This window comes from Haematobia irritans, chromosome 1 (assembly GCF_050003625.1).
Source record: "Haematobia irritans isolate KBUSLIRL chromosome 1, ASM5000362v1, whole genome shotgun sequence".
In the NCBI taxonomy this organism is placed as follows: Eukaryota; Metazoa; Arthropoda; class Insecta; order Diptera; family Muscidae; genus Haematobia; species Haematobia irritans.
Window position 1 is genome coordinate 81745693 of NC_134397.1, and position 15699 is coordinate 81761391.

The window sequence follows — 15699 nt, forward strand, 5'->3', positions numbered from 1 at the left end:
TTGGCTTACGGAGCCTCAAAGAGAAGCAAATTTCATCCGATCCGGCTGAAATTTGGTGCATGATGTTGGTATATGGTCTATGATAACCATGCAAAAATTGCTCCACATGGGTTCATAATTATATATAGCCCCCATATAAACCGATCCCCAAGTTTGGCTTGCGGAGGCTCAAAGAGAAACAAATTTCATCCGATCCGGCTGAAATTTGATGCATGATGTTAGTATATGGTCTCTAACAACCGTGCCATAATTGGTCCATATCGGTCCATAATTATATATAGCCCCCATATAAACCGTTCTCCAGATTTGGCTTGCGGAGCCTCTAAGAGAAGCAAATTTTATCCGATCCGACTGAAATTTGATACATTGTGCTAGTATATTGTATTTAACAAATATGAAAAAATTGGTCCAAATCGGTCCATAATTATATATAGCCCCCATATAAACCGATCCCCAGATTTGGCTAAGATAAGTAAATTTCATCGGATCCGGTACATGGCGTTAGTATATGGTCCATGCAAAAGTGGTCCAAATCGGTCCATAATTATATATAAACCAATCGCCCGATTTGGCTTGCGGAGCCTTTAAGAGAAGCAAATTCATCCGATCCGGCAGAAATTTGATACATGGCGTTAGTATATGGTCTCTAATAGCCATGCAAAAATTGGTCCAAATCGGTCCATAATTATATATGTATATCCCCCATATAAACCGATCCCCAGATTTGACCTCCGGAGCTATTGGAGGAGCAAAATTCATACGTGGTAAAATTTGGTATATTGCGTTAGTATATGGCCGCTAACAACCATGCCAAAATTGGTCCATATCGGCCTATAGTTATATATAGCCGATCCCCAAAAATAATCTACCAAAATTTTGTTTCTATAGAAAATCTTGTCAAAATTTTTTACTATAGAAAATTGTGTCAAAATTGTATTACTATACCAAACAAAACTTATGATTACTGGTGGTACCTTCAACTTTTGTGGAAGTGGAAAATCATACCCAGACTTCACATTATTATTGTTGTTGTTGCCATAAATGTAGTTGCTTTCTTCGCCGTTTCGTTTGGCTTAATTTAAAATTGCTGCATTGTTGTTGTTGGGTGTAATTGGAATTCGGTAGTTGCTATTCTTTTGGGTATAAAAACTAATAATTTAGCTCATATTTAAGTGGGAAGAATTCCCCACTCCTTTATTGGATTTTATTTCTTTAAAAAATTTTGTCAAAATTTTATTGCTATAGAAAATTTTGTCAAAATTTTATTTCTGTAGAAATTTTTGTTAAAATTTTATTTCTATAGAAAATTTTGTCAAGCTGAATTATTTACGTATTTAATCGGCCTTTTTTGTTTAATATGTACCCCGTATGGACTAACTTACAATTGAGAAGAAAGTGTTAAGAAGTTTTAAGATACCTTGCCATTGGCAAGTGTTACCGCAACCCAAGTACACCGAAAAAAAAGTGAACTATTTCATAGGAAGAATGAACTACCACGCACGAAAATTGAACTAAATTTTACTCCACATTTTGAGATTTCTACAAAGCGTTGTTAAAACCAGGAAATTTTAATGCCCTGTTGTACTTTTTAACTGCAGTTGACGAAATTACATCATCTCATAGAAGAAAAAATGAACTAAAAGTAAAGAAGAAAATCATTGGCGCAAATCATCACCATTTTAACCATACAGTAGTTCATTCATCCAAATTTATACAAATCGGGCAATATTATTATGTAAGAGCTATAAGTAAGTATAAATATGATCGGCTAATAAATCAAAATATGAAATTAGAGTAACATTGGTTAAAAAATAAGAGTATTATGGCCAAATTTGGGAAAATCGAGCTATGCATATTTATGGGAGCTATATGTAAATATGAACCAATTTGCATTATATTTTGCGGATTTGATTAATACCACAGAAGGTTACCTTGTGCAAAATTTGACTAAGATCAGTTAAGAAATTGGGCCTCTATGGGCAAAAATAAATTTAATTGGGGCAAATTTGTCAAAATCGGGCGATATATTTGTATGGGAGCTATATCTAAATCTCAACCTATTTCGATGAAATTTTGCACATACAGTTAGTACTAAAAATGAATGGATCTAGCCAACTTTGAGTAAGATCGGTTAATAAAAAGGTGTTTTATGTCCCAATTTGGGACAGAAATCAGAACCGATTTGGATGAAATTTTGCACATATTATAAGTACTATAGAATATTATAGTAAACGAAGTTTGAGTAAGATTGGTTGATAAATAAGGGTTTAATGGCCAGATTTGGGAAAATCGGGCGTTACATTTATTTGGGAAAATCGGGCGTTACATTTATATGGGAGCTATATCTAAATCTGAAGCGATTTCGATGAAATTTTTCAGACTTAATGGTGATGAAAACGATTACTTTTTGCCAAATTTGATGAAGATCCGTTTTTAAAGAGCGCAACCTGACCCCATTTTTCGAAATCGGACACTACATATATATGGGAGCTATATCTAAATTTGATCCGATTTCTGCCTAAAAAACAACCTGTACGAAATATCATTAAAATCGGTTAATATTTGCGACCGGAATCCTGTGAACAACAAATACATTGGCAGACGGACGGACACCAAGCGCTACATCGACTCAGGAGGTGATTCTGAGTCGATCGGTATATATTTTATGGGGTCTAAAACCAATATTTCTGGTACGCACATTTTTGGCCGATCAAAGTTATTATACCCTGACCACTATGTGGTTTAGGGTACAAAAATTAGCTAAGTCTGTGGTAATGGTCACCTTCGAGTCAAATGCTTTGAAACTATTTTAAAACGTCGGTAATTGAACGACTATATGTACATTTAATGATAGATCGATATCGCACTATCTACTCTATGAAGCCAATTAGGAAAAATCGGTTTGCACTTTCTTCTATTTGTAAAATCGAAAATCTACTTATGCACTCAAAAAAAATTTACTTGGCTCCAAAGATGTTGACCTTCCTTTAAGGATTTTTCTATTCCTTTAAGGATTTTTCTATTAACTTTAACTGAAATAATTTCAGCAGTTAAGTTCCTAACTAGAATATATGGTCAAGATAACATAGTACGGTTCAAACTTTCGATAGCTAACGTAGTACTAACGGAGCTTCATGAAAATGGGGGTAAAACTCTAAATTATAACGAATACTGCAAAGTCAAAATGTTTTCTTAATTCTAAAAGAAACAAGTAAGGAAAGTCTAAAGTCGGGCGGGGCCGGCTATATTATACCCTTCTCCACTTTGTAAGTCCACATTTTCGATACCATATCAAATCCGTCTAATGTGTTGGATGCTATATGAATCCATACACATATATTCTGTATATCTGAGCAGATCTGTACAGAGTTCTGCAATACTTATAGATTTTACATTTAATGCTAATGCGCTGAGGTGGAACACAATGTTAGTAAAAAACAAACTTATTATACCCTGTACCACAGTAGTGGTGAAGGGTATAAATATAGGAAACATTTAAATATGAACCAATTTTGAGGCAACTTCGCAACAGTGTATTTATGATTTATTGGTCGATAGATGTGTAATAGAGTAATAGGAAAATTTGAGTCATTTTGATAAGTTTTCGACTTGGCAGTGGCGATTTGATAAGGAAAATGTACACTGTTAGAAAAATATGTTTTTCATATGTTCCGATATAAACAAAATGTGTTTCGGGCACGATTTTAAACCACAATATATTTAAGTGCGAACATGTAATGTTCCTAAACTAACACTAAATGTTTGGGACATCTATGTTAATATGTTAGAATATATTATGTTTGGGGCATGAATGTTTCATAAAAATCATATGTGTGAATACAAACATATATAAATTTACAAATTTCGACTAAACATACATATGTTGTGATATTTTATTCAAAGCGACAGAGAGAGTATAGAGAGAAATAGAGATGGAAACCGGGAGAGTTGACGAAAGATATCAATATAACACAGCAAAAGAGTCAAAAGAGAACAATTTCTGTGAAACCGCTTGTATGTTGTTTCGGAAAACTGTTTTATGATAAGGCCAACAATTTGATATGCTTAAGTCTAAATATTATTTAATTTGAATAAAGAGAATAGACATTCGGAACCAAGAGAATAGACATTTGAAAAACAAACAGCATATGTTTTCGCCTTGAGAGCAGCATTTTATGTATGTGTGGACATGTGTTTTGTTTATCATTTTGGCATTATGGGCACAATTTTTTTCTTGGTTCGTTAAAATAAATCAGGGGTCTTCATAAAAATAGCGAAAGGACACTATACACTTTTTAGAGTTGGGACGTTAAAATGAAATATGGAGGAAATAGTGAAAAATTACACAGTAAAATGTAAAAAAACAAACTTTAGTTCCTCTTTAGTAGTCCACGAGGAGTTAACGGACACCATCAAATATAAAAGAGGGCATTAAGTTCGAGTTTTACAGCTAAAACAATTTAAAAATTTTATTTTCTTTAAAATGAATTATTAAAGAAAAATAAAAGGAATTTTAGAGCGATGGTGTTAAATGCTAGTAAAAAACTATTCACTCCTAAATAAATGTATGTTTATATTATAAAATTATGTATGTATGTTTATACTCGACTCCACGTTCTTCTTTTGTTAGTTTTTGAATTCCTTCCAAATTTTAAAGTTTTGTCCAAAAACACTTTTTATACCCACCACCATAGGATGGGGGGTATATTAACTTTGTCATTCCGTTTGTAACACATCGAAATATTGCTCTAAGACCCCATAAAGTATATATATTCTGGGTCGTGGTGAAATTCTGAGTCGATCTGAGCATGTCCGTCCGTCCGTCCGTCCGTCCGTCCGTCCGTCCGTCCGTCCGTCCGTCCGTCCGTCCGTCCGTCTGTTGAAATCACGCTAACTTCCGAACGAAACAAGCTATCGGCTTGAAACTTGGCACAAGTAGTTGTTATTGATGTAGGTCGGATGGTATTGCAAATGGGCCATATCGGTCCACTTTTACGTATAGCCCCCATATAAACGGACCCCAAAATTTGGCTTGCGAGGCCTCTAAGAGAAGCAAATTTCATCCGATCCGGCTGAATTTTGGTACATGAAGTTAGTATATGGTCTCTAACAACCATGCAAAAATTGGTCCACATCGGTCCATAATTATATATAGCCCCCATATAAACCGATCCCCCGATTTGGCTTGCGAGGCCTCTAAGAGAATCAAATTTCATCCGAACCGGCTGAAATTTGGTACATGGTGTTAGTATATGGTCTGTAACATCCATGCACAAATTGGTCCACATCGGTCCATAATTATATATAGCCCCCATATAAACCGATTTCCCGATTTGGCTTGCGAGGCCCCTAAGAGAAGCAAATTTCATCCGATCCGGCTGAAATTTGGTACATGGTGTCAGTATATGGTCTCTAACAACCATGCAAAAATTGGTCCACATCGGTCCATAATTATATATAGCCCCCATATAAACCGATCCCCCGATTTGGCTTGCGAGGCCTCTAAGGGAAGCAAATTTCATCCGATCCGTCTGAAATTTGGTACACGGTGTAAATATATGCTCTCGAACAATCACGCAAAAATTGGTCCACATCGGCCCATAATTATATATAGCCCCCATATAAACCGATCCCCCGATTTGGCTTGCGAGGCCTCTAAGAGAAGCAAATTTCATCCGATCCGGCTGAAATTTGGTACGTGATGTTAGTATATGGTATCTAACAACCATGCAAAAATTAGTCCACATCGGTTCATAATTATATATAGCCCCCATATAAACCGATCACCAGATTTGACCTCCGGAACCTCTTGGAAGACCAAAATTCATCTTATTCAGTTGAAATTTGGTACGTGGTGTTAATATATGACCTCCCATGCAAAAATTGGTCGATATCGGTCCATAATTATATATAGGCCCCATATAAACCGATCCCCAGATTTGACCTCCAGAGCCCCTTGGAAGAGCAAAATTCTTCCCATTCGGTTGAAATTTGGTACGTGATGTTAGTATATGGTATCCAACAACCATGCAGGAATTGGTTCCTATCAGTCCATAATTATATATAGTTTCCATATAAATCGATCCCCAGATTTGACCTCCGGTGCCTTTTGGAGAAGCAAAATTCATCCGATCTGCTTGAAATTTGGTACGTGGTGGTAGTATATGATATTTAACAACCATGCCAAAAGTGGTCCATATCAGTCCATAATCGTACAGCCCCATATAAACCGATCCCGAGATTTGGTTTTGGAACCTCTTGGAGGAGCAAATTTCATCCGATTGAGTTGAAATTTGGTACATTGTGCTAGTATATGGTCGTTAACAACCATGCCTAACTAGGTCCATATCGGTCTATAGTTATATATGGCCCTCAGATAAATCGATCCCCAATCACACAAAAATTGGTCCATATCAAGTTCATAATTGTATATAGCCCCCATATAAGCGACCCCCATATTTCAGTTCTGGCTCTCTGCGTACAAAAAGTCCATATCGATTCGTAATTATTTGTAGACTTAACTATACATAACTTTTTTGTCTAATATATACCATGTATGGACTAAATCACAATTTAGAAAATGATGTTAAGAAGTTTTAAGATACCACAACCCAAGTAATTCGATTGTGGATGACAGTCTTTCGTAAAAGTTTCTACGCAATCCATGGTGGTGGGTACATAAGATTCGGCCTGGCCGAACTTGCGGCCGTATATACTTGTTTTAATTACAATATTGTTATTTTTGCAATAAAAAATAATATTTTATCCAAAAATCAGTCAATTTCGTTTATATCAAGCACTGTTACTGACTACAAATCTTTAATAACGCACATTTCGAAGTTTCATTTAAAAAAAATTAATATAGTCTATATATATAAAATTCAAATTATGTTTGTTTATTTGTTTGTTTGTTTATTTGTATGTTCCGGGTTGGCGCGAAAACGGCTGAACCGATTTACTTGCAGCTTTCAGAGATCGTGGGGGGCACTCATGTGCTGAAAATAGGGTACCTCATTTTTTGACATATGGTCGCGGAGAGGAACCTCCCCTTTGTCCGACTTTTTGAAAACCAAAGACCAAAGTTGACCGATTTGCTTGAAATTTTCATTGAAGATTGGGGTTGGCATCTAGACAAAGATCCGCTACTTTTTATTTCGATATTTGGTGGCGGAGGGGGGCCTCCCCTTTGTTCGACTTTTTTTTAAGTACAGTGAAAAAACTAAAATTCTCTAAATTATCTGAGATTTACAGAGAACATGTGGTGAGGTTATGGAATTAATATGGGGTACCCGATGATTTCATATGTGGATGGGGAGGGGGACCTCCCCCTTGCCCTACTTTTTGAAACTTGAAACAAAATTATGCGATTTGCTTGAAATTTTCATTGAATGTTGGGGTTGGCATCTAGACAAAAATCCGCTACATTATTTTTCGATATTTGGTCGGTGAGGGGGACCACCCCTTTGCCTGAATTTTTTTGTTTCAAAGTACAAACAAAACTAAACTCCCCCGACTGAAATTTTACGGAAAAATGGGTTATGAAATTTATATATGGGTTATGAAATTTACTTGAAGTTTACAGAGGACTGCGGAGAGGTTACGATATTAATAGTTGATACCTGATTTTGTGATATTTGGACGGAGGAGAGGCCGCCCTTTTAGGCTTATAATTTGCATGACATTTTCTGGGACGTTTACAAAAGATACGCTACATCACTTTTCGATATTTAGTCGGGGAGGAGGTCCTCCTCTAAAACTGCAAAAAAAACAACAATTCTTAAGTTTTCTTGAAATTTACATAGGCAGTGGGGGAAGTTTATGAACAAAGAGGCAACCTTCCTTGCCCCACACTTGAAGGACAGTTTCAAGAATTTTCAGGGAAGTTTAGGTGTGCTACGGTGTTTGTCGATATTATATCGGGGAAAGTGACGTCCCTTTAAAACAATAGAGCAAAATTTAAACATCGCCGATCTACTTGAAATTTACAGGGAACGTGGGAGGAGGTGATTAAATTTATACATGATTTTTAAATTAGTATATGATTTCTCGATATCTGGTTGGGATATCTGGTTGGGGATTGAAATAAACTTTGTCGATTTACTTCGATAGAATTTATAGGGACCATTGAGTCGTTGCGAAATTAATATAGGGCACGTGATAGTCCGATATCAGGTCGGAGTGGAACGAAGGTGGGGAGAGGCTTCCCCTTTGTCCGTTTTTTTTTTTTCTTAAATTGAAAGTAGAGGGTTGTCCGTAAATGGGATCTCGGTACATAATTTGATAATTTTGGCACAGGCTTCTACCAGACTTCTTTTTAGTAAAGAACTTAAATTTACATGAAATTGGCAGCCAACGTAGAGGGTGCATCATTTTCCAACATTTTAGCAAATGATAATTTGGTAAAATTTTTTACTACTTTTGCTTTTTCCGATTTATTGGATGGGAAACAGTAATTCTTTGTATGTTATAATATAGTGCTTAATTTTCAGATATGTTGAGGAGAAGGATACCTTTCCTTGACAAACCACACTTAAAATTCACAAGAAGTATAGAAGATTGTCCAACTACTTGAATACAGAACATTATTAAACAAATTTGGAGGAAAGGGTACACCCACTCCCGCCGTATTTGTACCTATAAACGAAAAATCAAGTAGTCCGATTTGTTTAAAAGAATTCAAATCTTTTCGAATTTGTTTTCAGCACGAAGGATATAGTTGACTAAGTTAACGCAAAATGTTCCTCCAAATACGCTTCGGAAGGCGCAGCGAAGCGGGCCGGGTTACGCTAGTATAAATATAAATGTGTAAATTAAAAAAAAAAAACACAAAAAAATGTTCGGTCGGGGCAGGGATTGAACCCACGACCCTTTGCATGCAAGGCAGACATGCTAACCACTGCTCCACGTGGCAAACAAATGTATGTTTCTGTTAAATAATGTTATGTTTGCATGGGCTCGTGGGCGCTGCAAACTATGCTATATAAATGTAACTTAAAACGATAATTATCTACTGGTGACTATAACAGCTACGTAGCCCAGTGGATAGTGTGTTGGCTTACAAACTGTATGGTCCTCGGTTCGATTCTCCGTGCAGGCGAAAGGTAAAATTTAAAAAAATTTATAAAAGTGAATAATTTCTTCAACATTATTTGTATTACAGAAAAAGGTGCCAAGAACTAATAAATTTCGTGGAAGTGAAAATTACGAGTATGTTAGGGAATGAGCACAATCGTGTTTGGGAAAAATTCTTCCAAGCATATAATATTTTTGGCTCAAAATGCTTCCAAACATATAATATGTTCACATAAAACAAACATATTAATGTTTCGGCAGTATGCAATAATATATGTGCTTCCTGCAAAATATGTTTGGAACATATGTTAAAGAAGCGATTTTTTTTGAGGGTGTAGGTATTTCGACCAGTTTTGCCTAAATAGGAAAAACATATATATGGAATCTATATCGAAATCTGAACCGATTGCAATTAAATTTCACATGTATAGTTACTATGTTGAATCTACTCCCTGTGCAAAATTTCACGTAATTCGGATAACAACCTCTGTGGTCATATGACGGAAAATCGGGCGAAGGATATATATGGGAGCTATATTAAAATCTGAACCGATTTCAACCAAAATAAACACGCATATGCAGAACCTTAATTGTACTGCCTGTGCAAAGTTTCAAGTTCAATTATACTCCCTCTGCAAAATTTCACGTAAATCAGTGTAGCACTTTTGCCTCTGTGGCCATATTAGTCCAAATCGGGCGAATGATATATATGGGAGCTATATCTAAATCTGAACCGACTTCAACTAAATTTTGCACAATTAACGATACTATGAAACGAAATCCTTGTACAAAATTTCAAGCAACTCAGGGCAAAACTCTGGCTTTTGAAGCCTTATAAATCCAAATCGGACGAAAGATATATATGGGAGCTATATCTAAATCGGAACCGATTTTAACCAAATTAAGCACACTTAACGATACTATTAAACGTACTTGTTGTGCAAAATTTGAAGCAAATCAGGGCAAAACTCTGGCTTTTGGGGCCATATAAGTCCAAATCGGTCGAAAGATATATATGGGAGCTATATCTAAATCTGAACCGATTTCAACTAAATTTGGCACAATTAACGATTCTATTAAACATACTCGTTGTGCACAATTTGAAGCAAATCAGGGCAAAACTCTCGCTTTTGGGGCCATATAAGTCCAAATCGGACGAAAGATATATATGGGAGCTATATATAAATCTGAACCGATTTAGCTGATATTTGGCAGTTTTTACGGGACTGGCAAAACATTCAGATGTACAAAATTTGAATAACGTCGGTTCATAAATACGTGAATTATGATCAAAACGGTGATAACTATATATGGCAGCTATATCTAAACCTGAACCGATTTTTTCCAAAATCAATAGCGATTGTCTTCTACCCGAAGAAAGACGTTATGTCAAATTTGAAGAGGATCGGACTTAAACTGCGACCTGTACTTTGTGCACAAAATTACATATACAGACAGACGGACGGACGGACAGACAGACAGACGGACATCGCTAAATCGACTCAGAATTTAATTCTAAGCCGATCGGTATACTAAAAGATGGGTCTATGACAATTATTTCTTGGCGTTACATACAAATGCAAAAACTTATTATACCCTGTACCACAGTAGTGGTGAATGGTATAAAAACTTTAAACCAAAGATGCAAAATCCACAAAATAAGTCAGCCTATATTTGATGCTCTTTTATCTCAAATGTAAATATCCAATATTTCAGTTAAACTAAGGATTTTTTATTTTACGGAAAATTGGGCTTAGTTAAAAGACATATGCCACTATAATAGAGGGACTGAATAGTCTAAATGAGCCTGAGAATAAATCGGGCTGCCCCCTTTTAACGAAGGGACTTAAATTTCCAAATTTTTTTTCCCTAAATTTAATACAAAAATGTTTGAAATATTGATTATGAATTTTCTTTTAATTAATATTTCATTATTTTAAAGAAATTTGTCCTTAACATTGTGTAATTTGATTTTGATCAACATAAAATGTCAATTATTCGCAGTTAAGCAATAAGGAATAACAGAAAAAGTGGATTAGCTACATTTGTTGTTGAGGGCATAAGGTTTCTTATTAGTATTCTTATAGTACACGCAGAGAAGGAATATGATCACCCCAACCATGTTCCAAGAGCAAAATGTTACTTTTTCACGGAAAACATGTAGCATGCTTGTCGAAACCATGTTCTTTTCTCGGAGATTATGTATCTGATTTCGGAAAGCATGTTATGTTTGACGAGAATAGAATATGTTTACGACAAAAACAAACAGCGACCATGTAGCATGGTCGCTGTGAAATATTTACATGGTGCTCTTGAAACATGTTTGAGGTGATCATATTCATTCTCTGGGTGCACATTGCCCAATAAAGGGAATTGATGAGGATGTTCGAAGTAACAGTCTTCCCGAACACTTCGGAAAGTGAAATATTTCCATAACACAATAATAAAAAATCTGTAATGCTACACACAAAAAAAATTTTTTTGATTTCAATCACGAAAATCGCGGATTCAATCATTTTTTTAATTGAAATGTCTTCAATCACGAAAATGATAGTATCAATCACCCATTTTGATTGAAAACCAACACGATTTTTAATTAAAAATTTAATTGACTTTTGTCACGGAATCAATTAATTGTGTGATTGAATCAATTAAAAACGTGATTAATTTTTAACATAAAATTCAATCACAGTTTTAATTGAATCAATTAACATTTTAATTAATTTCGCGACAAAAATTAATCAACTATTTGATTCATTCAATTAAATAATTAATTGAAATTGGCTATAAATTTCGATCAAAAAATTTATATATTGCGAACCCAAAATCGTATTTAGTTTTTTTCTTTTGAAATAAAAGAAAATATGTGTTTCTTATAAAACATATTTAATATTTTATTATTATTTGAATTATGCAATAGACAAATAAATTTGGTTCTTGTCATTTGTGTTTTGTTCTAACATAACTTACAAATACAACTACTATCAATAACAACTATAGGGTGAAAAAATAAATTATATAAATCATTATCTTCCTTATAATAATAACCATGTTAGCATGTTCCTTCTAATATGTAGATGCGCCTAGATTTCCAATAATTCAGCAGCCTGTAAGCTAAATTAGTTTTTCTGAAAGTAAACAGAATAATTCGAATTTAATTTTGTTCAATTAAAAGTTAATTTTGTTAAACATTACCTGCATAGAATATCAAGTTCAATTCTTAGTTCCAGGTTGCAGATTTATAATCTTCTTTTGCAGTTGTAGTCTTTTAGCATAAAAAGGTGTATTAAGGAGCTCGGTAATTTAATTTTAGTAACAATTCCTTTCCAAAATTTCCACACATTAAAATCGTCTATTAAAATCTGAACCAATCAAAGACAAAAATAATTGGAAAGCAATGTAATATTTGGTATTATATTGATGATACTTTGCAAATTCTGGAAATAGAAAAAATATAAATGGAAAATACATATTTTTATTATTATCGGATATTTTTCATATTTTTAAATCCAAAAGAAAGAACTTTTTTACCATTACATAATTCAGCTCATTAGTTTATATACCAGATATACTGCTCTCTACTTGGGTTCAAACTGAAAAAGACAGGTAAAACAAAAATGCAATTTAATGCCAACGCTACTTCGCAACTTCAAGGTGAATCTTCCAACAAACCCATACCGCTCTTGGTTTTAAGAAAACTAGGAGTGAAAAAAATTTATAATTTTAAAAGATCAATACGGTACCCACTTTTTTATTGCAAACATATTATTATATATTTGATAAAATGATGGAGTTGGTGGGATTGATTGGTCAATTTCACGAAATAAAATTGGTCACTAAAAGAAATGAATAAAAAATATATTATTTTAGTCCGTTTAATGTAAACAGGCTTCAATGGAAAACGGTATTCACATTTCACAATTTTTTACCTTCAATAAACGTAGATTGTTTTCCATTTTTACAATACCACAAAACACAAACACAGGTAATTTCAAATGCGTTCTGTCATATATTTTTTTCAAACCTTTACCACGTGTCCGTTTGTTGTTGCACACTTTATTTATTTCAACCCTTTGCTATGATTTGTTGTTGCGTTCAAAATATTTATGCACACATTTTGAATGCAGCAGACAGAATGTCGCCAATCATGTTTTTCAATTTACGCGAAAAACAAAAACCCAACCGTTCGTTACGAGTTACTTCCACAGACTGATCTCTCCATCATACATTGTTGAATAAATACCCATTCTCTTGTTCTCTTTTCGCTCTTTCCATTGCTCAAAATTATTCAGTTTCAATCACAAAGGTGATTGGATCAATCACATATGTAATTGGAAACGGAAAAAATTCAATCACGTTTGTAATTGAAAATTATTTCCGAATTGGTTAACAAATTGATTGAATCAATTAATATTTTAATTGGAAACGTAACAAATATCAATCATTTTTTTAATTGGATTTTATTCGGATTTGATTAAATAATTAATTGAATCAATTAACATATTAATTGAATCCGTTTCCAAATTCAATTAAGTGTTTAATTGAAAAAAATTTGGTGATAATTTTGTGTGTGTACACTTAACAAAAAGTGAACCCTCTATTTCACTAAAGCCAATTTAACTTTATTTTAGTTCATGGAGTTAGGTTAGGTTAGGTTAGGTTAGGTTAGGTTAAATTGGCGGCCCGATTAAGATTCAGGTCCACTTAGACTATTCAGTCCATTGTGATACCACATTAACTAAAAGTACCTATTACATATGGGCACTTCTAGTTTTAACCCCAGAATCTTCTCGATTATTTTCTTCTGTTGAACCAACCAGATTGTTCCAAAAAAAATTGGCAGCCTGCCTAAGTTAACGTTTTCCAGGTCCGCCAGTAATCTAAAGCTATAGCCCCTAAAATTTGGTGCCATATTTGCTTGGTGTCGTTACAACACTTGCAATTCTCCCATAGAACATTTGCCATCATAACAGCCTTCTCACGCAGTATGAGCTTGCAGGTAGCCAGGAGCGTACCAACAGATTCTAGTTCCCCTGGAATATGTAAGGTAGTCCCTTGCCTCGCCAACTTATCCGCTTCGCAGTTCCCCGGTATGTTCCTATGGCCAGGCACCTATATTAGGTGAATATTGTGCTGCTCAGCCATCTCATTGAGAGATTTGCGGCAGTCGATGGCCGTTTTCGAGTTAAGGAATGTTCCTATGGCCAGGCACCTATATTAGGTGAATATTATGCTGCTCAGCCATCTCATTGAGAGATTTGCGGCAGTCGATGGCCGTTTTCGAGTTAAGGAACACACAGTCCAAGGTTCACTGTCTGAGTATATATTAATGCCCACATTTTTTGGAACATTACTTCTCAGCCAATTCGCCACCTCTCTTATTGCTAATATTTCAGTCTGAAAAACACTACAGTAATTAGGTAATCTTTTCGTTATTCGAAGTTCCAGATCTTTGGAATATACTCCAAAACCCACTTGTCCATCCAATTTGGAGCCATCGGTGTAGGAATCTATATATCTTTTATTCCCCGGGGTTTGTGCACACCACGCCTCACTGTTGGGAATTAGAGTTTTAAACTTTTTGTTGAAAAGTGGTTTCGCCAGAGTGTAATCCACTACGTTAGGCACATCTGGCATTATTTTGAGGACCGAACTGTAGCCGTACATTTTTTCCGACCACAGCGATAGCTCGCGCAACCGCACAGCCGTTGTTGCAGCTGACTGTTTGGCCAAAATGTCGACAGCCAATAGATGCAGCATGACATTAAGGGAATTTGTTCTTGTCTTGCTGAATGCGCCTGAGATACACAAGCACGCCATACGCTGAACTTTGTCTAAATTTGTCGGTTGGTGAAGTGCCGGCCACCAGACTACGACACCATATAGCATTATAGGTCTAACCACTGCCGTGTATAGCTAATGCACAATTTGTGGTTTTATTGCCTTTTTGCACGAGTACAAAGTTACCGTTGCTTCCAAGGTATTTTGCACACAAAAAAAAAATATCAATTAATTTGATTGTCAATACTATTAAAATTATGTTTAAATTTGAGCTAACAAAGTAATTTGTAAATACAATTACGATTTTAGTCACTTTAGCAAGCAATTTTGTTATATCAACAAACATTTTGTTATATCAACAAAAATTTTGTTGCTCTTAAACATTTTCTATAACAACAATTTATTGTTAGCTGAAAAATGATAATATTATTTTCTGTGCACTCAGCAAAGGGAATTTCAATACACCCTAAGGAAATGGGCCTAACCGTGGGAGTTTTGCGATCTTTGCAGTGCATGACTAGTTCTGTCTTTGCAGGATTTACTCCAAGACCATTATCTTTCGCCCATTTGTCAGTCATCCGGAGGGCTCTCTGTATAATATCTCTGATTGTGGATGGGAATTTCTCCCTGACTGTTAGCGCCACATCATTTGCGTATGCCACCACTTTTATCCTTTATTTTTCTAGGGAAACCAGAAGGTTGTTTATAGCAACATTCCAAAGAAGAGGTGATAGAACTCCTCCTTGTTGAGTGCCTCTGTTCACATACCTTTGTATGTTTGCTTGTCCTAGTGTGGCTGAAATGCGTCTCTTTGTTAGAAGTTCGTCTAACAGTCTAAGTATACCT

General features: G+C 35.1%; 1 long non-coding RNA gene across 2 annotated transcripts; it reads right to left on the reverse strand.

Moving 5' to 3' along the window:
• Positions 1–11939: 11939 nt before the first annotated feature.
• Positions 11940–13465, reverse strand: LOC142239559 (uncharacterized). 2 transcript variants are annotated; one of them, XR_012723074.1, is made up of 5 exons: positions 13002–13465; positions 12820–12908; positions 12604–12665; positions 12268–12509; positions 11940–12200 (listed from the first exon to the last, which is right to left on the reverse strand). It is a non-coding gene; the product is annotated as an uncharacterized LOC142239559 (long non-coding RNA). The 2 variants fall into 2 exon arrangements; XR_012723073.1 differs by having other exon boundaries at positions 12604–12908.
• Positions 13466–15699: the final 2234 nt, after the last annotated feature.